This window comes from Pipistrellus kuhlii, unplaced genomic scaffold (genome assembly GCF_014108245.1).
Source record: "Pipistrellus kuhlii isolate mPipKuh1 unplaced genomic scaffold, mPipKuh1.p scaffold_m20_p_1, whole genome shotgun sequence".
NCBI lineage: Eukaryota > Metazoa > Chordata > Mammalia > Chiroptera > Vespertilionidae > Pipistrellus > Pipistrellus kuhlii.
The window spans coordinates 133,010,299-133,034,241 of record NW_023425404.1 but is presented as its reverse complement, the minus strand read 5'-3'; the positions used below and the strand labels follow the sequence as shown (position 1 = coordinate 133,034,241).

The window sequence follows — 23,943 nt, the reverse complement described above, 5'->3', positions numbered from 1 at the left end:
TGTGGCAGGGCAGCTGTGGTCTGGGCATTCCCAGGAGGAGAAAGATGACAACACACTTTGTCTTTGGAGCAAAACTACAATTAGCTTTTGTGGCTTTCCTGTAGAATCTACATTTGCGTCTTAAATTAAATTCTACTATACTCATTTTCATTTTTTTTTCTTTTGGCTTTTAAAGCTGGAACAGAAACTCCTGAAAAAAAAAACACTGCCTAAGATTGGCATTTATTAGGGGAGAAAAACACATCCACATGATTTTTTTTTCTTAAATATTCCTTTGAGATTAGTTATTTCAGAAAGTCATGTCGACGGGCAGATGGAGAGAGAAATGCAAGATGGTTTCAGAGATTCTAGGAATTTCAAAGTCTGATTTCCATTTCAACATTTTCACTCCTTGTGAGTCAGCTCACTATATTAAAATGTGTAATATAGTAATATATATTAAACTTGCTCTCCTGATACATGCTGATAATTACATAGTTCACCATGCCAATAAGTTTAATCAAATCAAATCAAATCAAACTTCTTGTCTCCTAAACCCCTGTAGAGATGCTCTTTCTACAAATTTGTTAAGCTATGTTTTCTTTCCCCTTGGTTAACCTAAATACTATTAATTAGCAACAGTCTTCTCCCTAAGTGATAGCTGGATATTAAATGTAAGGTAAAATAGAAATTCACCTGAGTTTAGATTGTAAACTCATTCTTAACATCTTTGAAAGGGCCAATGCCTCCTTATCAAATGATTAACACATTTCATACTCTAAAGCAGTGTTTCCCAACCTTCTCTCATGATGAGAATCACCTGGTGGAGTTCTTAAAACACAGATTCCTGAATCCCAACTAAGAAGTGCTAAACTAGAATTTTTGAGAACATATAGGTAAAATTGCATACCTAACTTAGTGCTCTGTATATAAAATCTGTCTTAGAGCACTAGTTAAGTATACAATTTTACCTATCGGGTCTAGTAATAATTAATGTCGTTTTTAACATTCGTTTAAAATCTTGCTTGGCGTTGACTTGTATTGACATAACCTTCAAACACGTGGTATCTACAGAACGTGTGAAGTGCAATTAACAAGTTTTGCTTGAAAAAGTTTGTGTTTGGTTTGGTTTTTGTTGCAAAACTAGGGCTAAGAAGATGGCGGATGAAGAGCATATTCGGCACTGCATGCTTTACGAGTTCCAATTAGGAAGAAAAGCAAGTGAGGCTGCAAAAAACATCTGTAGTGCTCTTGGTCAAGATGCAGTTAGCGCCAGAAAATGCCAGCGTTGGTTTGAGAAATTTCGCGAGGGAAATTTTTCGTTAGATGACAAGAGTGGTGGAGGCCGTGTGTCCAATTTTGATCAAGAAGCTCTTCAAACTCTTTTGGTGCAAAATCCTCAAATTACCCAACAAGAGCTTGCGACAACTTTAAATTGTTCACAAAAAACAATTTCCAATCAATTGCGTGCACTTGGCAAAGTCCAAAAGTTTGGAAAATGGGTTCCTCATGAGTTGACCAACAACAACCGCAATCAAAGAGTCACAATTTGCAGTTTGCTCCTCTCTCGTCAAAACCGTTTGCCGTTTTTTTTTTTTTGTTTTTTTTTTAAATATATTTTATTGATTTTATACAGAGAGGAAGGGAGAGAGATAGAGAGTTAGAAACATCGATGAGAGAGAGTCATCGATCAGCTGCCTCCTGCACACCCCCTACTGGGGATATGCCCGCAACCAAGGTACATGCCCTTGACCGGAATCGAACCCGGGACCCTTCAGTCCCCAAGCCGACGCTCTATCCATTGAGCCAAACCGGTCCCGGCTCGTTTGCCGTTTTTAGAGCAAATTGTTACCGGAGATGAACAATGGGTGCTGTATGTTAATGTGAAAAGGCGGCCTCAATGGTTGGACAAAAATGAGGCTCCACAGCCCATGCCAAAACCTGACTTGCATGCGAAAAAAGTGATGTTGTGTGTTTGGTGGAATTTTAAAGGAATTCTTCATTATGAACTTTTACCATCTAACCAAACCATTACAAGTGCAGTGTGTAGTGCCCAATTGGAAAGGTTAGCCCAAGCTTTAAGAGAAAAAGAACCCACGCTTATTAATCGGAAGGGCGTAATTCTTCACCATGGTAACGCACGACCGCATACTGCAAGAATCACTGCTGAAAAACTGCGCCAGTTGGAATGGGAAGTTCTCCCTCAACCTGCATATTCTCCTGATATTGCCCCTTCCAATTACCATTTGTTTCGTTCTTTGCAAAACTTTCTTCTTGGAAAAAAATTTAATAATAAAGAATGCCTCAAAAATGCATTGACCAAATTTTTTGCAGCAAAATCACAAGAATTTTACAACAGAAGGATTAAAATGCTTCCTGAGCGTTGGGCACAAGTAGTAGAAAACAACGGCAACTATATTGTTGATTAAATTTTGTTGTATTGTTTAAATAAATTCGATTTAAAAAAGTATTAGAAAACGACATTAATTATTACTAGACCTAATATATGTTCCCAAAAATTCTAGTTTAGCACTTCTTAGTTGGGATTCAGGAATCTGTGTTTTTAACAACTCCACCAGGTGATTCTCATCATGAGAGAAGGTTGGGAAACACTGCTCTAAAGAACTCTTTGGTCAATGACTTTATGGGTAGGTAAACAATATATTATATTTTATTACAATAAAACAAATGCTGAAAACTGAAGATTAAGCCAAGTACTGATTGAGAGGGAATAGAAAAATAGCACAACCAAACTTTCACTTTTCTAAAAAAGATATTAACATGGGAATATACTTATATGATAAACTCAAGTGGACTTAAAGGTTCTGATATGGTGGGAAATTTTTAGTTCTCCACATTTCTAGAGAATTATAATTTTTTATATTTTATTGGTATAGCTTATGGGTTAATTTTGAGTGCATCCTGATCTGCAGTGTTCTAGCATTCAGTGGTTTCTTGTGATAGTTACTTTTTATGCAATAACTAGAGGCCCTGTGTACGAAATTTGTGCATGGGGGGCGGGGGTGTCCCTCAGCCCAGCCTGTACCCTCTCCAAACTGAGATCCCTCTCACAATCCAGGACTGCTAGCTCCCAACTGCTTGCCTGCCTGCCTGCCTGCCTGCCTGATTGCCCCTTACTGTTTCTTCCTGCCAGCCTGATCACCCCTAACCACTCCCCTGCCAGTTGGATCGATGCCTAACTGTCCCCCTGCCAGCCCAGTCTCCCCTAACTGCCCTCCCTTGACAGCCTGATCACCACTAACTGCCCTCCCCTGCTCACCTGGTGATCCCCAACTGACCTCTTCTGCAGGCCTTGTCCTTCCCAATGATTTTACCCTACAGGCTTGGTCCCCCCTCACCCCCCCTCCACCCCAACCGCCCTTCCCTTCAGGCTTAGTCACTCCCAACTGCCCTCTCCTGCAGGCCTGGTCCTTCCCAACTGCCCTCCCCTGCCAGCCATCTTGGGGTGGCCATCTTGTGTGCTGGAATGACAGTCAATTTGCATATTGCCTATTTATTATATAGGATAGCCAAAATCTAGAAACAGCCAAAATGCCCATCAGTAGATGAGTGGATAAAAAAGCGGTGGTACATTTATACAATGTAATACAACAAGGCTGTGGAAAAAAAAAAAAAAAAAAAAAAGGAACTCTTACCTTTTGCAACAACATGGATGGACCTAGATATTATTATGCTAAGTGAAACAAACCAGTCCAAGAAATACAAATACCATATGATTTCACTTGTATGTGAAATCTAAAGAACAAAATAAAATGATGAACAAAATAGAAACAGAGGCATGGATACAAGGAATAGCCTGACAGAGGTTAGATGGAAGAGGGGTGAGGGTGAATAGATTAAAGAAGGTGAAGGGATTAGCCAAAGAACATATATGCATAGACACAGACAAGTGGTGTTGGCTAGAGAGAAGATTGAAGGAGGAGGGTGTGAGGTCTGGGTAGAGGTGGGCAAAGGGGGGAAATGAGAACATCTGTAATATAAAACATTTTTTTAAAGAACAGAAAGGGAAACAGTGAATAGAACACACACAAACGTTTTGTTCTTAGTAATTATAGAATTTAAACAGTAGGATGACTAAATTTTGGGGGAGGGGGGTTACTTCATTTACATCAATTTATTTTGATTTTTTTTGTCTGTTAAATGTGATCTACTACATATGAATTTTTTAAAGTTGAAATGAGAATCAGCATTAATACAAAAAAAAGTGTCATCTAGTAGAAAGGCTCTGGAGGGTTTACTTACTATTTCTGCTTTTGCCATTAACTAACTGTATAAAAATTACTTAAATTCTATGCTTTGGTTTCCTTATCATCATAGTGTTATTATTTTAATAACCATGTAATGGACATGTAATGAGAAAAGTACTGGGAAGAAGTTTTTATATACTTTCAAAAAAGTTATGCAGTTTATTATTATTATGAATTCTTCCCAAAGAAGAATGTGGGCCCATTTATTATATTCTTAATGTGTGTTATTTATCTATTTTGTATTGATACGATATAGGTCTTCTTGCCTCTGCAGTTCCCCAACCTAATTTATATAATACTAGTTACATCAAAACTTTAACTTTAATATACCAGTCTATAAATTTTAAAAAACCAAAGTAACCCAATATATTGTGACTCTTTTTGAGTAGAATATTTTTACTGACATTTTTCTGTCATGGTAATTAGCTTGTGGTACTTCACAGAGTTTCACCAAATCAGTCATCATGTATGAAAACCCACAGCATGGTTAAGAAAACAAGCATTATATGAGAATCTTTACCAGGATAGTTGAGACCTTTACCACAACAGCACAACTATTAGTCAAATTTTGATAACCACCAATAATCACTTTTATCCTCCATGCCCTTGCTTTATATTGAACTGTGTACCAATGTCAGCACCTTCCATTTGATGAGAAACTGGGGCAATGGGCACACACACACACACACACACACACACACAATGTAAGGTATCTTTCTTTTACTCTTAGCAATGTTTCTTTGTCCACATATGAGTATTGATTGGGCCTGTTTCCATTTTAAGGAGTACAAGAGTAAAGGAGTGTTACCTGAAAACAAGCCAGAGACATCAAAACTGTCTTGAAATTATATATATATATATATATATATATATATATATATATATTTCTTCTTTTTTTACCAAGAGTTATCTGTTAGCTGTCAATGGTGTGCTGTAGATAAAAGAGGAAGAAAAGCCAGACCTTTTCTCTCCTACTTGCTTTGGGAAACTAATTTAACTGATTTGAAAATGCTTGCATAAAGGCAGGTTCAGAGAACTCTGATGAATGTCTAAGTAAACTTTCTGATTAATCAAAGATTGAAGTAATGTTTCTGAGAAATTGCAGCCAAAAGACCTTGAAATTTCAGTGCAAGCAGTATTAAGACTTTCCACTGGTGTCATCATTCTTAAAATTCAAGTTAAATAACCAGTGTTCCAAAGCATAAAATCCTAAATGCATTTCTCCCCTCAAAAAAACAAACAAACAAAAAAACCCTCTTTATTCTTCAGATGGCACTAATCTGTTAACCACATAAACATGCTCATTTTGCTTTAAGTTTGAAATGTCAGTCCCTTTACTTACACTATGGGTCAGCCCTCAAATGGACAATTGCATTGGTCTCCTACCCTTCCAAGCTATGATCTTTCCTTGTACACCCACTAATTCATCCTACTTGGTCTCTTTGCATATTATAATTCTGAAATAAAATCTGATTGTTAAACATCCTTTCAATATTTATGTATAGACTATCAAATACTGTTCAAAGTCCATCTGGTTCTCCAGGTCAGGGCAATCTCTTGAGAGTATGGGGTCTTTGGCAGATTTACTTATTTATTTATTTATTCATTTTAATTTTTTTTTTGCAGATCCTCTGTCGATATAAACAATTTGGTTTAAAAATGCATTAAAATTTTAGTATTAGCTATTGAAGTTGAGCATCTTTTCATATATCTGTTGGCCATTTGTATGTTTACTTGGGAAAAGTGTCTGTTCAGAACCTCTTGCCCTTGTATAAATTGGGTTGTTTGTTTGGTTTTGAGTTGTATGACTTCTTTATATTTTTTTCTTATTAACCCCTTGTCAGAGGTGTTGTTTGCCAATATCACCTCCTATTTGGTTGGTTACCTTTTGGTTTTGTTAGTGGTTTATTTCACTTACAGTAGCTTTTTAATTTAATTTAATTTAATCCCATCCATTTATTTTTGCATTTGCTTCCCTTGCCTTTGAGGTCAAATTTATAAAATCTCCTCTAAGACCAAGGTCTCACAGACTCACACCTGTTAGAATGGTTATCATCAACAAGACAAGCAATAACAAGTGTTAGAGAGATTGGGCGGGGGGGGGGGGGGGGGGGGGGGGGGGGGGGGAAGGAACTCTCATTCATTCCTGGTTCAGTATGGAGGTTCCTCAAAAAATTAAGACTAGAGTTACCATACGACCCAGCAATCTTTCTTATGGGTATCTACCCAAAAACTTTGAAAACATTTATTCATAAAGATATGTGAACTTCTGTGTTCACTGCAGTATTATTCATAGTAATTAAGACATAGAAAGTGTCCTTTGGTAGAAGATTGGATAAAGAAGAAGTGGTACAGCAGGGGAGGGTGGGTGGGAAGAGATTAACCAATGAACTTGAGTGCATATATGCATAACACATGGACACAGACAATGGGGTGGTAAGGGCCTGGGGGCGAGGGAAAACGGGAGCAGGCTGGAAGAGGTTAAAGGGGGAAAAAGAAGACCTGTGTAATACTTCCAACAATAAAGATTTTAAAAAATAAAAGCAAAAAACAATGAATAATTTAAAAAAGATGTGGTACATAGATACTATGGATTACTACAAAGCCATAAGAAAATATGAAATACTGCTGTTTGCAAAAACATGGATGGACCTTGAGAATATTATGCTAAGTGAAATGAGTCAGTCAGTGAAAACTAAGAACCATAGGATTTCACTCATATGTGATATAAGACTGAAACTCAGACACAAACAACAGTATAGTGGTCATCAAAGGGAGGGGGGTGTAGGAGGAATAAAGGGTAAAGGTGGCAAAATATATGGCAACGGAAAATGATTTGACTTTGGTTGGTGGGTACACAATGCAATATAAAGATTATGGATCAGAATCTGATCCTGAAAAACTAACCTTCTTAACCAATGTTACCCCAATTTTTAAATAAAAAATAAAATAAACTCACAAATAAAATAAATAGATAAATAGCATGCATTAATAATACATGGGCCCACATGAGGTATAGTGATCTGTCGAAGAAGATTTAAAATCCTAAGTGGAGAAGGTGGACTGATTTACTATCCAATCCAGGCAGGTGAAGATTCTTCCCAGTGTCCAGGTGCCCCCTCTTCCTGTTCAGGGCTGGTAACTACGTTGTCATTATCTTTCCATGGCAATCGTGCTTTATGTTGTGTTAGCGGGATTAATTCTGTATTTCTCATTTTTAGTACTGATATTCCAAAAGTTGTTGACAGTTCCTGACCTAATTGAAGGGTAAAAATAATTACGGATTTTTGTTTTGCTTTGTTTTTGTTTTCCCACTGAGGGGAGATGGGGGGGGGGGGGGGAATAGCTATGCTGTCAAGATTCAGAATGCCAAAACTCCTTGGAGTATGTTTGTATTGATATGATATAGATCTTCTTGCCTCTGCAGTTCCCCAACCTAATTTCTGTAACACTGGTTGCATCACTAGCATGGCTTCCTGAGCCAGCAAGCCACCCAGGAATACCAGTGTCTAATGACTCTCTCAAAGGTTGTCACTGTGCTTCATGATGGTGGCAAGCCTTACCCCGAGTTTGCAGGAAAATATTAATGACAACTCATTTTCTGATTGTATTAAAGAGCTGTTTTGAATTTATCACATAAATGTAGAATGACACATCTTACACCCACCACTTCTCAAATTCTTTAGTTACCATCACTTCATTCCTGGAGTGTGCTTTTTTTCAACACTGACATTGCTCTACCTTCCAGACAGGAAAAGTGCAAGATAGGCCTGGGGGCAAAGTGGGAAAAGCTGCCCCACTTATGTAAGGAATGTCCCTTCCTCACCCAACATGGCTTCTGAGCAGCCCAAAAGGACATGATGTCACCGCATCAATTGCAGGCAAGTGAGGACATGATTCATAAGGGGTGACAGCCTTTACTGATATGTACATTTAGATGAGTGAAACTTTAGATTTCATTTCTGAAATTAGGATGAACTTATCCTCAAATAAAATACCTGTGTGAATGCCTGTGGAATATTTTTAGTATATATTTTTATTGATTTCAGAGAGGAAAGGAGAGGGAGAGAGAGATAGAAACATCAATGATGAGAGAATCATTGATTGGCTGCCTCCTGCATATCCCCTTCTGAGGATCGAGCCTGCAACCCGGATATGTGCCGTTAGCCCAGAATTGAACCCAGGACCTTTCAGTCAGTCTATCCACTGAGCCTAACTAGCAAGGGCATCTGTGGAATATTTAAATAAGCAAAATATAAAGCACAGGATGGAATACAGTCTTTCATTCTTGATTTTGTATTTTCATCAAAATTATTTAGTGTTATTTTTCCAAAGAGACACATCTACGATACTAACAATGAAGTATTTAGTAAAACCATTTTCGTTCATCTGCCTGGAGGGCACACATATAACTTCTGTGGACTTGTTTCTCCCACAACTACACAGACTTTCATTTAAATGCGAACCAAATGATGATCTGGTTCCCCCTTCCAGACTGAGTGATGGTGAAGGCAGCCGCTGATGTTCTAGGTCAGGCCATCCTGTTTAACTATTTGTAAACCTATTGTGAACAGGTTACCTTCCAGGACTGCACTAAATGTGGTTAAGAAAGGTGTCTGGAAAGATGTCAGATGGAGTCTGAGTTTCAAGGAAGCTGGTTGTTTTCCCTCACTTCCTCACACCCATTCTGAACCATGCGAGGAGGAGTGCTGTAGATGGAGATGCTGAGTTCAGAGCACTCTAGCAAGGGTGGGTGATCACGCAGATGGTGTGCTTCTCCACCAAAACCACTTGCTGCTTGACGCCACATTCGCAGAGAACATGTAAACACTTGGCACAGTGGTAGGAGTTTTCAGAGGTGTTACATTCATTTAGAGAGTTACAGCTTTGGTGGTGACAGCTTCCCTTTTGGGGCTAACAGGATTAATTCTTTCTTTCTTATTTTTACTCTTGACATTCCAAAAATTGCCACAATTTCCTGATCTAACTCGATTAGAAAAAAAGTTGTGTTTTTTTTTTTTCTTTCTCACTCACTTAAAGAGGGTCACCACACCAACAAGCATGTGCTCAGGAGAGCACTGGCCTGTGTGCCACCATATCTGTGTGCCTCCTCACGCTTCCATAAACACCGCCTGCAGCCAATAGTATTTTGATTTTCTTTCCCACCAAACTTGCTATTAAAAGCATCAAGTTTTTAAGTGTGGGCTTTCTATGAACATTCACTTGATCATCCACCTATTTATTAAATACATTATTAAGTAAGGGCTTAATAAGAGTTAAATATAGTCAGTCTGAGGGTCCCTCTGCAGGGCCTGAGTCTCCCTGCGAAGTAAGAAAGTTCGGGAGGGGACACAGCTGAGTTTTAGAAAAGACCAGGGATGAAACCTACCTGAAGAACACAGAGAAGATCAGAGAGACAAGTGGCATTGGTGCCTATTGGCATCTGGGAAAATTGAGGATTAACATATGACAATGTATGGGTCAAGTTCAGGACATTCTGCACAGAGAGCATGTATCTGAGCATGTAATTTATGTGGCCTGTCACCCTTACTGTGGATAAAGGCATGTTTGTTTAAAGAAGCAACACAGATCTAGGAAAAGCCAAAATGACACAGCAGCTCTTCTAAAGGAATTCACAGCCCAGACAAGGATGCACACCAATAAACCTAATGTGCCACCAATACAAAAATAAGCAAAGACTGGTAGAAACAATAGCTTGATGGAAATGTAGAAGGGTAAGTTAATCCTCAATGAGTGGGTCACTTCAGATTTCCTGGGGGAGGCAGCATTTATACTGGCCTTACAGAATGAGTGATATGTGACAGCCCAAAGCAAGGAGGAGTACACAGCTCCAAATGCTTGTTCCTCCTCATTCTGTCACACACAGAACAGAGGCTGGTGCATAACAGCCACACTACAACATCTATTAAACGAATGAGTGACTATAAGAGAAAATCGGGTGACATTTAGTAACATGTGACCCAACTTTACACTCACAACATCGTACTGTGGAACTCACTTAACAGCAAAATGTACAGAAAGATAACATTTATGAAACAAACAACAACAACAAAAACAACCAATAATATGGTAAAAAGAAAAAAAATTGTAAGAAGTGAGATTAGAAAACCAAAGGGAGAAATGAGAGGAAAATAGTGTCATCCAGAAAAAAAGCTTGCCTTCACATAAAATGAGTTTAGTTTTTGTCAGTGCCATTTTATACTTTTTTTTTTTCTGTTTGTGTATTTTCTCTATAATAATTAGAAAAATAAAGCAAAGCAAAAGAACACACTCTTAATCCTGACACCTACAGAAAATCAATAACCCAGGCACAACCACTATTGACCCCTTGTCATACAGATTTAAAGACATATACATTAAGAGTGTAAGTGAATGATGTTTAACTTAATGATATTAATTTAAAATGGGCTTGTGCAATATGCTCTTTTTCTCTTAATTAGTATATTGTGGGGAAGGAACTTAACAAGAAGATGAAAACTATTAGAAATAATTCTTATCAGATTTAGCACTGTTTTCTGATATAGCTAAGGAAATGGGAAAATTCTAGGAGTAAGTAAATTCTAGTTAGTTCTCCTGGAACAATTTTAAAGACACGCTTTTTAATCAACTAAGAGTGGCTTGAAACAATATTATTTGCAATAAATGTTATTTGCAATAACTAAGCATATATATATATATATATATATATATATATATATATGCTTAGTTATTGCAAATAACATGATAAAAATATATAGATGTAGCTATCTCTTAACAAAGAAGCCAGAGGCAGGCAGCCCAGCTACCACGCAGCTACTCAGTGGCTACCTCTCTCTGCCCCCAGCCCCCATCTACAACACAGTCGCCCCAGAAAGGCTGCCCTCGCTCATCTTCATGTTCCCATTGTGACAGGAAAACAGGAGCCGTATGTGGCATGAACTTTGTCTGTCCCTTTGATGAGAAAAGCTAAAAGTTTCCCAATCATTCCACCCCCACTTCACCCAGCAGGCACTTTGATCAGAACTAGGTCATATAGCTGGAAAATTTGAGGATATAATTATTAAGATTAACTTTAATCAGTGATGCAGCATTGCTTGGAGCTGAGCAACTCAAGGTACCAAACAAAAGTGGAATTCTATTAGCCAGGAAGGAAGGGAAGAGGGAAATAAGACAACCAACTTGCCTGTTACCCATAGTAATAAGAACCATGAACTGGTTCATGAAGCCACCTTACAGCTTCACAGCTGGGAGTGGCATACTTTCCATCCTTTAGTGGAGGGTCAGGCTCCATCTCCAAAAACCATCTGCCTCTTAATTAAAATGCACACTACACTGGTCTCTGTGCTCCCTGACCCTTTGCTACATCTGTGCACCTCACCTGCCAGACAGGTAGTACCCACAGAGCTCTGCTTTCAGTCACATTATCACTGCTGACTGTTCTACATTCTTCTCTTAGGGCCCCTTTATCAGGAAGCCCATGGGCCCAATATGGCCCGCTGCTTATTTCTGCAGTTGTATTAGAACACACATTGCTCATTTACTTACATAGTGGCTAAAGCTGCTTTTACATTTATTGGGACTCAGACCATGTGACCTTCATTGCCAACAATATTTACTATCTGACCATTTACAGAGGAAAGTTTGTCAGCCCTTGGTCTACATGTCTGTACATTTCTCAATGGCAAGATCACACCCCACACTTCTCTTGTATCTACATGAGCACAACCATGGAAACACAGTGGGTGCTCCACACTGCCTTCGGACATGGAAATTGAAATAAAAGGATGGGCAGCTAAACTCTAATAGGCTAAGCTCTGGCATATTAAGTAACACATAGTTGGTGCTTCATTAATTTTTGCTCAGTTAATCCAGGAATTAAGTAAGTGACTGACTAATTATGGCAAAATACCCTAGTACTTAAGAGTGTGGGCTCTGGATCCAGGCTTCATGTATTCAAATACTGTGTGTCCTAAGCAACAAACTCAACCTCTCTGTGCCTCAGTTTCCTCCTGTATCAAATACAAATCTGTAATAATAAAAGCATAATCTGCCAATCGCCCCCCCATGGACCCACAGAGGGAGGCCTAGGTTACAGATGGCAAGCAGTGGCAGTGGCGGGGGCAGGGCCAGCTGCCAGCAGCCAGGGGAAGGAAAGCCCTGATAGACCCTGATCACTGGCCAGGCCTAGGGACCCTACCCTGGGGGTTCCAGATTGCAAGAGGGCACAGGCTGGGCTAAGGAACACCTCCCACCCTGCCTCTAGTGAGTATATAATCTATACTAATAATCTAATAATGGAGTAATATGCTAATTAGACCAGGAGACCTACCGACATCCTTCCGGTCAAAGCCAAGGTAGTGGGGCCGAGGCAGAGGTGGTTAAGGATAATCAGGCCAGGAGGGAAGGGCAATTGGGTGCAAGCAAGCCAGCATGGGGGCCAATTGGGGGTGATCAGGTCAGCAAGGGGGGCAGTTGGGGACAAGCAGGCTGGCGGGGGGAAGGGGGGCGGTTGGGGGTGAGAAGGCCAGCAGAGAAGGCAGCAGTTGTGGACAAGCAGGCCAGCAAAGGGGGGAGGGCAGTTGGGAGTGAGCAGGCCAGCCGGCAGAGTGGTTAGGGCTGATGAGGCAGTCAGGCAGGTGAGCAGTTAGGAGCTAGCAGTCCCGGATTGTGAGAGGGATGTCCCAGAAAGGAGAGAGTACAGGCTAGGCTGAGGGACAACCCCACCATGCATGAATTTTCATGCACCACTAGTGACCTATAAAGTACTTAGAATAATGCCTGGCACATAGTAAGCGTTCAAAACATATGAGCTAGTAGTAATGTTGTAAAAGAGTGTCCTTTAAATAGAGGGTACTATTTTATGTTTCCTCTCCATGGCACATCTTTGGACCCATTCTAAAAAAGGACAGGATCATTTTCCACCTTTTCCTGGTGACACTAAACCCAGTCTGAACCTAGAGATTTCAGGGAGAAGTCCCAGGGACCTCCAGTAGGTAATTAATTGCCAGGAGAGGGTCAGGGAATAAACCAGCACGCATGATGGGGAGAAGCAGAAGTCACCAGCATGTCAGCGCCACACGGCTGAACTCTGCTTCCGCTGATGAGACGTGCCAGCACCCGGTCGGGAGGTGAATGGCAGGAGGGCGCTTTCCTTGAACTGTCAGCTAATGAAGTGGTGAGGAATTAGCAGGCCCTGCGATTTGCACGATTTACACGCTAATTCTCCCTAATGCCACCTGGGGGCTTTCCGCAACGAGGCGCAGAGGAGTGGAAAATGGGGTGGCCCTGCCAGCAGGCGGCCTGCGCTGCAATTCTCTCTCTCTCTCTCCCTCTCTCTCTCTCTCTCTCTCTCTCTCTCTCTCTCTCTCTCTCTCTCTCTCTCTCTCTCTCTCTCTCTCTCTCTCTCGGTGCCAAGCAACCCAGCAGCCCAGCTCGTGCCCGTTCACCATTGCCAGGCTTCCCTCAGAGCATGGGCCGGCCTCAGCTATCACAGCAACATGAAGACAATGAGAAGAATTCTCAGAGGCTTCCGCCTTTTTGCTCCTTCTGTATGCTCTCTCTCCGAAAGCGGACGCTGGCCCGGCAGTGGGGGCCCGGTGGTTGAGGTGGACCTGTGAACCCGAAGGTCACGGCTGGACTCCGGCCCCAGCACCTGCCTAAGTGCGGGCTCCATTCCTGATCATGCAGGAGGCAGCCAATCAATGATTCTCTCTCTCCTTCTGTCTCTCTCTCCTTCTCCCTTTCTCTCTGAAAGCAATAAAAGATATTTTAAAAATAAATCAATGAGCCGAAACCGGTTTGGCTCAGTGGATGGAGCCTCGGCCTGTGGACTGAAAGGTCCTGGGTTCGAGTCTGGTCAAGGGCATGTACATTGGTTGTGGGCACATCCCTAGTAGGGGGTGTGCAGGAGGCAGCTGATGGATGTTTCTAGCTCTCTATCCCTCTCGCTTCCTCTCTGTAAAAAAAAAAATCAATAAAATATATTTAAAAATCAATCAATCAATCAATCAATCAGTCAGTCATCAATGAAAGTTGACTCTGCGGGCAACCCCTTCCCTTTTCTGCAGCCCGACCATGTCCCTTTCAACACTAGAAGAAAGCCTGTGGAAATGGTCCCTATCATGAACATTCTCTGTGAAAGGAAACTCCGAAACAGGACTGGGGAGACCGGGCGTCCGGGAGCTGTTACTTCCATCACTTAGAGCTTCTGGGGGACAGCCGCCCGGGCCTTCCTCTAAAGCTGGCTCTGCCCACCAGCGCGCTCCCTGGACCCTCGGGTTCTCACCCCGAAGCATCGGCCAGGGGGGAGCCGGAGAGGACCGTCCTGGTCTGCTGGCCTCTTCCAGGCACCGGGCCAAGCCCGCCCGGAAAACAGCCTGTGGCTGCGGAGAGCGCCTCCCGCATTATCATCACGTACCTCCTCGCACGCACGCCCTCTGGGCTGTCAGATGAGCCCGCTGCCTGTCAGCTCCTGCTGGTGATCTGGGGCTGATTGTCAGGCCCGCAGGAAGCGGGGGAGTGTGGCCTCCTCCTTCTCCGTCTCCCTCTAGGGTCACCGTGTAATTGCGCGGCGGGAGGAGCGGGCCCCGGAGACGGCGTGACAGTCACTTCTCATTACCTCCCGCTCGGCTCATTACGCCGCAGACAGCGATGGCCCGCGTGCGGGTCCTTCCATTACCCGGGAGGATGTAATGTGCCGCGGACCTCGGCTGCCTTTCAGAGCGGGAGAAGGCTGTTCATTCCAGGCACATAGACCATCTTGTTTCCATGGGCCGTGCCAGAGGGGTGGAAAGCGACAGAGGGAATAGATAGCAGTGATCAACGCTGGAGAAGCCGCCCCGCCTGGACTTACACCCAGGGAGACTTTTATATGCGAGCACCCACTGACACATACAGCCTCACACAAAGGATGGAAGCATCACTTACTAATCTACCAAATGTGTCTTTAACAAGCAAACCCACTCATTCAGGTATACTTACACAGGCTATTTATTCTGTGTTCTCTCTCTCTACTGGCATTCCTCCTGCTGTTCTCTCTCTCTCTCTCTCTCTCTCTCTCTCTCTCTCTCTCTCTCTCTCTCTCCCTCTCCCTCCCTCTCTCTCTCTCTCTCTCTCTCTCTCTCTCTCTCTCTCTCTCTCTCACACACACACACACACACACACAAATGCAAAAGACCTTTTTCATTGGCAAGGTGAGTCCTGGGAACCATGAAATACAAATACACTATTTCATACCTCTCGCTCAGGGGTGTAAAAAGCCCCAATTAGATTACAAACTAAGGGAGGTAATAAGAAAGGAAACAGAATTACAAAGAATTATAGATTGCTAGAATCAGGAACTGAATCTCTGATATTATCTATAACAGAAATGCCCAGACTTTTTCTTTAAAGATAAATCACTCCCAAAAGTTAGTAAGAGGTGCCTAAAAAGAGTGTGCATGATGAAGTGAATCTGGGATGCAGCATACTATATCCTCCTGCTGGGAATTCACAATCATGTCAGCAGATCAAAAGTCCTGAGAATTCCTGTTATATAGTTTTTAAAAATCAATTTCACTCATTGTTTATCTACTCTATTATTTTAAGAATGCTTTCTGAAAAAAAACAACTGCAATCTTAATAGCTTCCTGTGGAATAATTGTGCAACTGAGAGATACTGTTTTAGTATATTCCCATTGTTTTGTATACATGTGCTATATAGTAATAATTCTCACATTTTAGCATGCATGGAAATCCCCTAGGGATCTAATCCTTATAGAATATTCAGCAAACTGGATAAGGCTCAGGATCCTTAATACTTATCAACAATCTTAATGCAGAGAGCCTCCTACCCACTTTGGAAAATGCCAATTTATACATGTGCTCTCTGTCTAAATTTCTCAGGGATTAACCAGCACATTGTTAACAAGAGAACTCAACAGTTAATAAGATGAATGTTTGTAGCTTTGACTCTAAAAGTTGGCCAGGTTTATCTCAATTTGCAAGAACTTTTTTACTAGTAATAGGAAAATGAATGTTTACCTCTCTATAAATTTACCAGGAATTATGGTTCATTCACCTTTATACTTGTCTTAAACCCGATCCTTTGCACTTCCCCACTCATTTGCTTCCCTAATCCAGTTTTATTAATTTATTCATTCAACAATTATTTAAAAAGCACCCTCTGGGTGTTGAAACACCAGGGATACCAGTGAACAATAAAAAGACAAAAATCCTCACCCTCATAGGCTAACATCCTAACAAAAAGAAGACAGACAACAAAACATCCACTTAACAGTTAAGTAAACAATATAGCAAATTAAAGTTAGGACATGATAGTGTTATGAAAGAAATAGAGCAGGCTGAGGAAGATCAGGAGTGTGGGCAGGGAGCTGAAAAAGGGCTGCAATTTTTAAAGGGGCAGTGGGAATATGCCTTTTAATAAAAAGTGACATTTGGTCAAAGTCTTTTTTTGTTAATCTTTCTTGATGAAAATATTACATAGGTCCTCCTTTTTTCCTCATTAACCTCTTTCAATCCCTCCCCCCAGGCCCTCACCATCCCATTGTCTGTGTCCGTGGGTTATAATATTTGCATACAAGTTTATTGGTTGATCTCTTCCCACCCACCTTCCCTTGCCTTCCCTCTGAGGTTCAACAGTCTGTTCATGCTTCTATGTCTCTGGGTCTATTTTTGATCACCAATTTATGCTGTTCATCAGATTCCACATATGAGTGAAATCATGTGATACTAATCTTTCTCTGGCTAGCTCATTTCTCTCAGCATAATACTCTCGAGGTCCATCCATGCTGTTGCAATGTTAAGAGTTGTTTTTTTGTTTTGTTTTTTGTGTTTGTTTTTTTTATTGCCATGTAGTATTCCATTGTGTAAATGTATCATAGTTGTTTTATCCACTCATCTGCTGATGGGCACTTAGGCTATTTCCAAATCTTAGCTATTGTAAATTGTGCTGCTATGAACATAGGGGTGCATATATTCTTTCTGATGAGTGTTTCAGGTCTCTTAGGATATATTCCTAGAAGTGGGATCACTGGGCCATTGGGCAGTCTTGAAGGAAATAAGGGAGGTAGCTTTTTATGCATGTAGAGTCAGAGTCTAGGCACAGAGAACAGCCAGTGCAAAGGGAGCTACCTCCTGTGGAGAAGGAGCCAAAGGAGGGGAAGAAGGGAAGAGGAAATGCCATCTGAGAGGTAGCGAAGACCAGATTGCCTAGTTTGTGGCTTGGAGTTTTACTCTGAGAGAAATGAGAAGCTGCTGCAGCATTTTAAGCAGAGAATGGTGTATTTGATTTACATGTTTAAAGGCTCTGTATTTATTCGACAGAATTTACTCACCATTGACTAGGTATCTATTGATATGCCAGGCATTGAGCTGAAGCCTAGATTGCAAAAAGATGAACTGTCCTCAAAGCGCCACAGTCCTTCGGCTTCTGGAACAGGTTCGTGCAAGTCAATGTTTGTATATTTAAAATATATTGTCCTGCTGGCCAGCGTGGCTCAGTCATTGAGCATCGACCTGTGAACCAGGAGGTCACAGTCTGATTCCCGGTCAGGGCACATGCCTGGGTGGCAGCTCAATCCCCAGAGTGGAGCGTGCAGGAGGCAGCCGATCAATGATTCTCTCTCATCATTGATGTTTCTCTCTCTTTCTCCTTTCCTCTCTGAAATCAATAAAAATGTGTGTTTTAAAAATTAAAGATAAATAAAATCTATTGTCCTTGCCTCTAGCATAACTTCATAATCTCAGCATCCACAAGCTTGCTGTCCTGGGCTAGAGCAGGCAGACTCCAGCCGGATCAGTCAGGGGACTCAGGTGCCCAGTCCTGCCCTAAACATACAGTGTGGTCCTTGGCAAGACATCAATTCCCCTCTTTTCTTGGCTTTTCCCTCCGTTTACAGAATTTTATGCAGAAGTATGTTTGTGCGGTATGATTAGATAACCAGCACTGAGAGCAGTAGGGTGTAATGAAAAACTGACGATTTTAATTTTCCCTCAAATTATCATACTTTTGGATAAATAGAGAGCCGCATACATTCTCCTACTATCCATTCTGGTGGCACTGCCTCAGCTGGAGACCGTCTACAAGCTGGCAGGCCAGAAGCGCAAAGGAACTTATCTGAGTTCCTAGAGATGAAACCTGCTAGTTATCAACAACTGAAATTCCAAGAGAGGGCCTTCTGGGAAAGAGCCATTTGCAGCAACAATCTCTGTTTAACTCGCGTGCCCTCCTGCTAACTTCTTTCTATTGAGGAAGGATGGGAAAAGTCATATTTAATCTCAGCTTCAAACATAATTCTAAATGATAGACGTGGCTTGCTACCTCACCTGCCAGTCCTCAATAGACACTTAAGAGAAGAAACCTCCATTCGGAGGAAATGGAAAATAAAATGACAGATTTCAAGCAAAGTGGTTCAGGAAACCAGAATTATTTTTATTGCGGCTGTGTCTGCCTGCCATATGCAGATGCAGCTTTGACGAACAGCAACACCATTTTCACCAAATGCTTGTGATGTAACCGCATCGAGATCAGGAAAACACAGGGACTTGGCAGGCAACTGGGAAAAGAGAGAAGTAACACAATGCCATTTCAGACTGCAGTCTGCACTGAGTTAAACTATTACAGATGTTTTTCCTTTGTCTTCCTTTAATGGTTTCTCTAAATACAATGTCTTACTTAATCACTCAAGGAAGCAAAATTGATGGCATGCTAATTAATAGCAAGATGCCTAGCTAAGCAATTCTATATTTATGCCTCTGAATATGTAATTATCTTTTTTTAGAGCTTTCATGTTTTTCCTTTTACCTTTTTTCTGTCAGATTTCACTAGTGGAGTAAGAGAGTATTAGGAACACTCTTAGGTGGGTTGACATGATTGGTTTTACCTAAACAATAAGAAAAGAAATAAGCTAGCTATTTACTCCTAACTATATTGGTTATATTATTAGACCTATTCATTATAAATTCAAAACAAAAACAAGTTGTACAGGGAGCAAGAACTGCAACTCAGAAAGGAGAACTATAGGGGTAAGTTTTGCTTCTCATTATTTCTGTTAAAATTAAAAGGCAAAATTCGGTCTTTTTCCCTGCCCAGAGATTCCTGAACTTTATATTATCAGCAAAGCATGCTGCTGCACCTGTTCTGCTAATCCCTAGCCTTGGATCAGCTCAACAGTAACGTTCTCAGCTCTACTTCCAGACAGCTGAGCACAAATTAGGAAAAATCCCCTCACTCTGTTCACTGGCATTGCGTCAAGTCTATGTTCTCCGACATCAGCTGGACCCTCCGGGCTACTGGCAGTCTTTCTGTTTGTCCCCAGTCAGCTCTGTGTCCGATTTCCCTTACAGCTGTTCCAAACTATCAACATGCCCATGATCCCCTCCTACGTAACTGTCCTTGTCCGTACGTCACAGACAACATAGAGGTCCTCTCCTTCCCCTCCACCTGCAGCTTGACCCAGAGGGCCACCCGCCTTCTCCTTCCTTCCTCCCACAAGAAGCGAGGTATCTCTTCTAGCCCCTGAAGTTGCTACTTCCAGAGAATATTGAACTCCATCTCCTCAGGCTTCTTCTGGACCTCATTACATCAGTCACTTGTCCTCAGACCTCTGTTCTTTAATCCATCACGCTCTGTCCTCTGGCTTCTACCCTCTAGCCTGCAGATTTGCTCAACGTTTCTCTTATCGCCAGGCACGCACCTGCGCACACATATGCACGCATGCATAATTCCTTAATTGTTTCAGCCTCTCACTCATGCTGCAAATTGTCTTGTAGAGCAATTATCTGTTTACATGACAGTTTTCAACTGGTCCAGTGGTTTTTAATCATTGTTGTGTCAGCGATCCCTCTGAGAATCTGATTATAGCAATAGACCTTTTCCCTGGAGACAAGGAAAAGGTGTCTACGTACACACACACACACACACACACACATTATGCATGCAATTTCAGGATGTTCTTGTTCACTGACCCCCATGGGAGATACGCCCGCTGCTCACCACCAGTTACGGTTTCTCTCCTCTTCCGGGCACAGGGGAGAGTCTACTTCCTGGCTGACAAGATTAGTCACTGCATTGGCCGGTGGAATGGGAGTGGAAGTGATGTGTGTGGCTGGTTTAAGAGCCCGAACTTGACGTGCTATGTTTCCCCTCTCTACTCTGTCACCGTGACCTCAGGGTTCCAGGCAGAGACTGCTCGTCAGCATGAGTCCTGCCGTGGATGAGGAGGCAGAGCAGAGCCCCTGGCCAGCCTCCGATGGACATACAGAGTGAGTGAGAAATGAATCTAGCTGTTTATGGGGGCTAACACTGAGGACGGTTGGTTAGTGTAGCAGGACCAAAGCTATCTGCTTGATAGCAGGGTACTCTCCATTGGCTATGGACTAATCTAAATAAGAAAAGTTCTTTCCAGGGAAATGTGAGTTACCCTCTCTTCTGTTCCTAATCAACAAGCTCCTTTCTCCTCAGACATCTACCTTTCACTTCTTTCTACCTACAGACTCTCTCCCTGCTTCTTTGTACAATTCTTCATCCTTCAGACCACAATTTACTTGTCATCTCCTCAGAGAGGTCCCTTGGACCTTGTTCCCACCCACCTCCATAGATAGCCCAATTACTATCATTTATACCACCAGTATCTGTCTTATTCAGAGAGCATCACAGCCCATAATGATTTTATTTTCTGTCTCTCAAGTTCTGAATTTACAATATTCATAGTCGTGCTATCAACAATGATTCCTAACTACAGAAGGCCATGCAGCTGTAGCCCCATATGAATGTAAGGAAAGGGAATATGGAGTGCTTTCATTTGTTTAATATAATGATAAAAATAGAACCATGAAGGTTCAGAGCAAGTCACACTTGAAACACTTTTCTAAACTACTCTAATGGAAGAAAAAGCTCTAACCAAAGTGTTGGGCTAGCGTCCCCAAGTCTTGATGTTCATCCAGAACAAACCATTGAACCTTGGCATTCACCCAGTAACCATTCAGAGGTCAGCTTGACATTTGGGTGTTTTGTGTGATTTTTTTTTCAGATAGTTGTGGCCAATGGCACCAACAACCTTTGGTTCCACTTAAACAATAGTTTTTGTAATTCACTGGCAGGCATTTTTTGTGTGTGTGTGTGTGTGTGTGCTTTTTTGTTTGTTTTGTTTGCTTTGTTTTTTCCTTTTACTCAGTATGCACACCAAGCAGCTTTACTTCAGTGACAGTAAGAATTAGTCCTTAAGTTATAGAAACAATTGTGTGGCTAAACTTTTGTTATGCATCCAGGAAAGTAGTTATAATACCTTGTCACAGTAAATTACTTCAGAGCTGTTTGATGAATGAATTAAAAATAGTGTCATAAGATTACTGCCCTAGCTGGTTTAGCTCAGTGGATAGAGCGTCAGCCTGAGGACTGAAGGGTACTGGATTCAAATCTGGGGCAGGGGCATATGCCGGGGTTGCAGGCTCGATTGCCAATAAGGACCTGCAGGTGGCAGCTGATTGATGATTCTTTCTCATCATTAATATTCTCTCTCTCTCTCTTCCTCTCTCTCTCTCTCTCTCTCTCTCTCTCTCTCTCTCTCTCTCTCTCCTTCCCCTCTCTCTTTTCCTCTCCAAATCAATAAAAATATAAAATAAAAAATTAGCAATTACTTTTTTCATTTGCCTTTATTATATATAACTAATACTACAAAAGACAACTATTCTGATTTTAAGATCCAAAGTTTTATAGCCTTATTGTTTTATCTGCATGCATAAATAACATGATTATTGCTTCAAAATTTCAGAAATATATAACAAAATCAACATAAAATATTTCTATTTTCGTTATCTCTTAAAATATGTTAGTCTTGAGAGCTGATATTCAAAAGTTGCAATCCTATCTTTCCAACATATAATAGATCCTGAAAAATATTCATAGAAATGGACAGCTCTTTTTTTTATTTAAATTCTTTATTGTTTAAAGTATTACATGAGTATTCTCTTTCCCCCATTGACCTCTCACCCCCCCCCCCCCAGCACATGTCCTCATCCCTCTACTGTCTGTGTCCATTGGTTACGCTCATTTGCATGCATACAAATCCTTTGGTTGATTTCTTACCCCTTCACCACCCCTACCCTGCCTTTCCTCATAGGTTGTACCATCTGTTCAATGCTTCTGTGACTTTGGTTCTGTTTTTGTTAATTATATTCATTATATTCCACACATGAATGAGATCATGTGATATTTATCTTTCTCCGACTGACTTATTTCTCTTAACATAATGCTCTCCAGTTCCATCCATGCTGTTGCAAATGGTAAAATTCCTTCTTTTTTATAGCAGTGTAGTATTCCATTATAGATGTACCACAGTTTTCTAATCCACTTATCTGGTGTTGGGCTCTTAAACTATTTCCAAAGCTTAGCTATGGTAAATTGTGCTGCTATGAACATAGGGTGCACATATCGTTTACGATTGGTGTGTCTGTTTTCTTGGGATATATTCCTAGAAATGGGATTACTAGGTCAAATGGAAGTTTCATTTTCAATTTTTTGAGGAAACTACATACTGTTCTCCACAGTGGCTGCACCAGTCTGTTTTCCCACCAGCAGTGCAAGAAGGTTCCTTTTTCTCCACATCCTTGCCAGCACTTGTCATTTGTTGATTTGTTGATGATAGCCATTCTGATGGGTGTGAAATGGTATCTCATTGTCATTTTTTTTTTATCTCTCATATGATTAGGGATTTTGAGCATGTTTTCATATGTCTCTTGGCCTTCTGTATGTCCTCTATTTAGGACATATTCTATTAAGTCTGAATTTTTTAAATTAGATTGTTTATTTTCTTTTTGTTAAGTTATATGAGTTCCCTATAAATTTGGGAGATTAAACCCTTATCAGAGATAACATTAGCAAATATGTTCACCCATGCAGTGGGCTTTCTTGTTATTGTTGATGGTTCCTTTTGCTGTGCAGAAACTTTTTATTTTGATGTAGTCCTATTTGTTTATTTTCTCCTTAGTTTCTATTGTCCTGGGAGCTGTATCAGTAAAGATATTGCTATGACATATGTTTGCTATTTTTCTTCCTATGGCTTCTTCTAAGGTTTTTGTGGTTTCTCATCTTACATTTAAGTTCTTTATCCATTTTGAATTTATTTTTGTGAATGGTGTACTTTGGTGGTCTAGTTTCATTCTTTGCATATGTCCAATTTTCCCTACACCATTTATTGAAGAAACTGTCTTAAGTCAATTTCTGGGTTCTCTGTAGTTTCCATTGGTCTATATGTCTGTTCTCATGCCAGTACCAGGCAGTTTTGAGAACAGTGGCTTTGTAATACAGATTGATATCTGGCATTGTGGTCCCTTCCACTTTGTTCTTTTCTCTTAAGACTGCTATGGCTATTCAGGGTCTTTTTTATTCCATATGAATTCTCTGAGAGTTTGTTCTAGGTCTTTGAAATATGACATTGGTATTTTAATGGGGATTGCATTGAATCTATAGATTGCTTTGGGTAATATGGACATTTTAATGATGTTGATTCTACCAATCCATGAACATGGTATATTCTTTGAAATCAGCAGCTCTTAAGTAAGATATTCAATTTCATAAGCAGAATATTTGGGGAGCTTCTAAACTAATTGTTAGAATAGGACAAATTTAATTCTTGGTGAGAATAACTATAAAATGGTTTAAAGTTGCTAAGAAGCTGAGTTTGAAAATAAAAATAAG

At 40.9% G+C, this 23,943-nt stretch overlaps 1 long non-coding RNA gene across 1 annotated transcript; it reads right to left on the bottom strand.

Annotated features, from left to right (window-relative positions):
* Positions 1-5,916: 5,916 nt before the first annotated feature.
* Positions 5,917-21,205, bottom strand: LOC118703272. The gene is made up of 3 exons (XR_004982973.2): positions 21,195-21,205; positions 10,471-10,481; positions 5,917-6,013 (listed from the first exon to the last, which is right to left on the bottom strand). It is a non-coding gene; the product is annotated as an uncharacterized LOC118703272 (long non-coding RNA).
* Between the last annotated feature and the right edge of the window lie 2,738 nt (positions 21,206-23,943).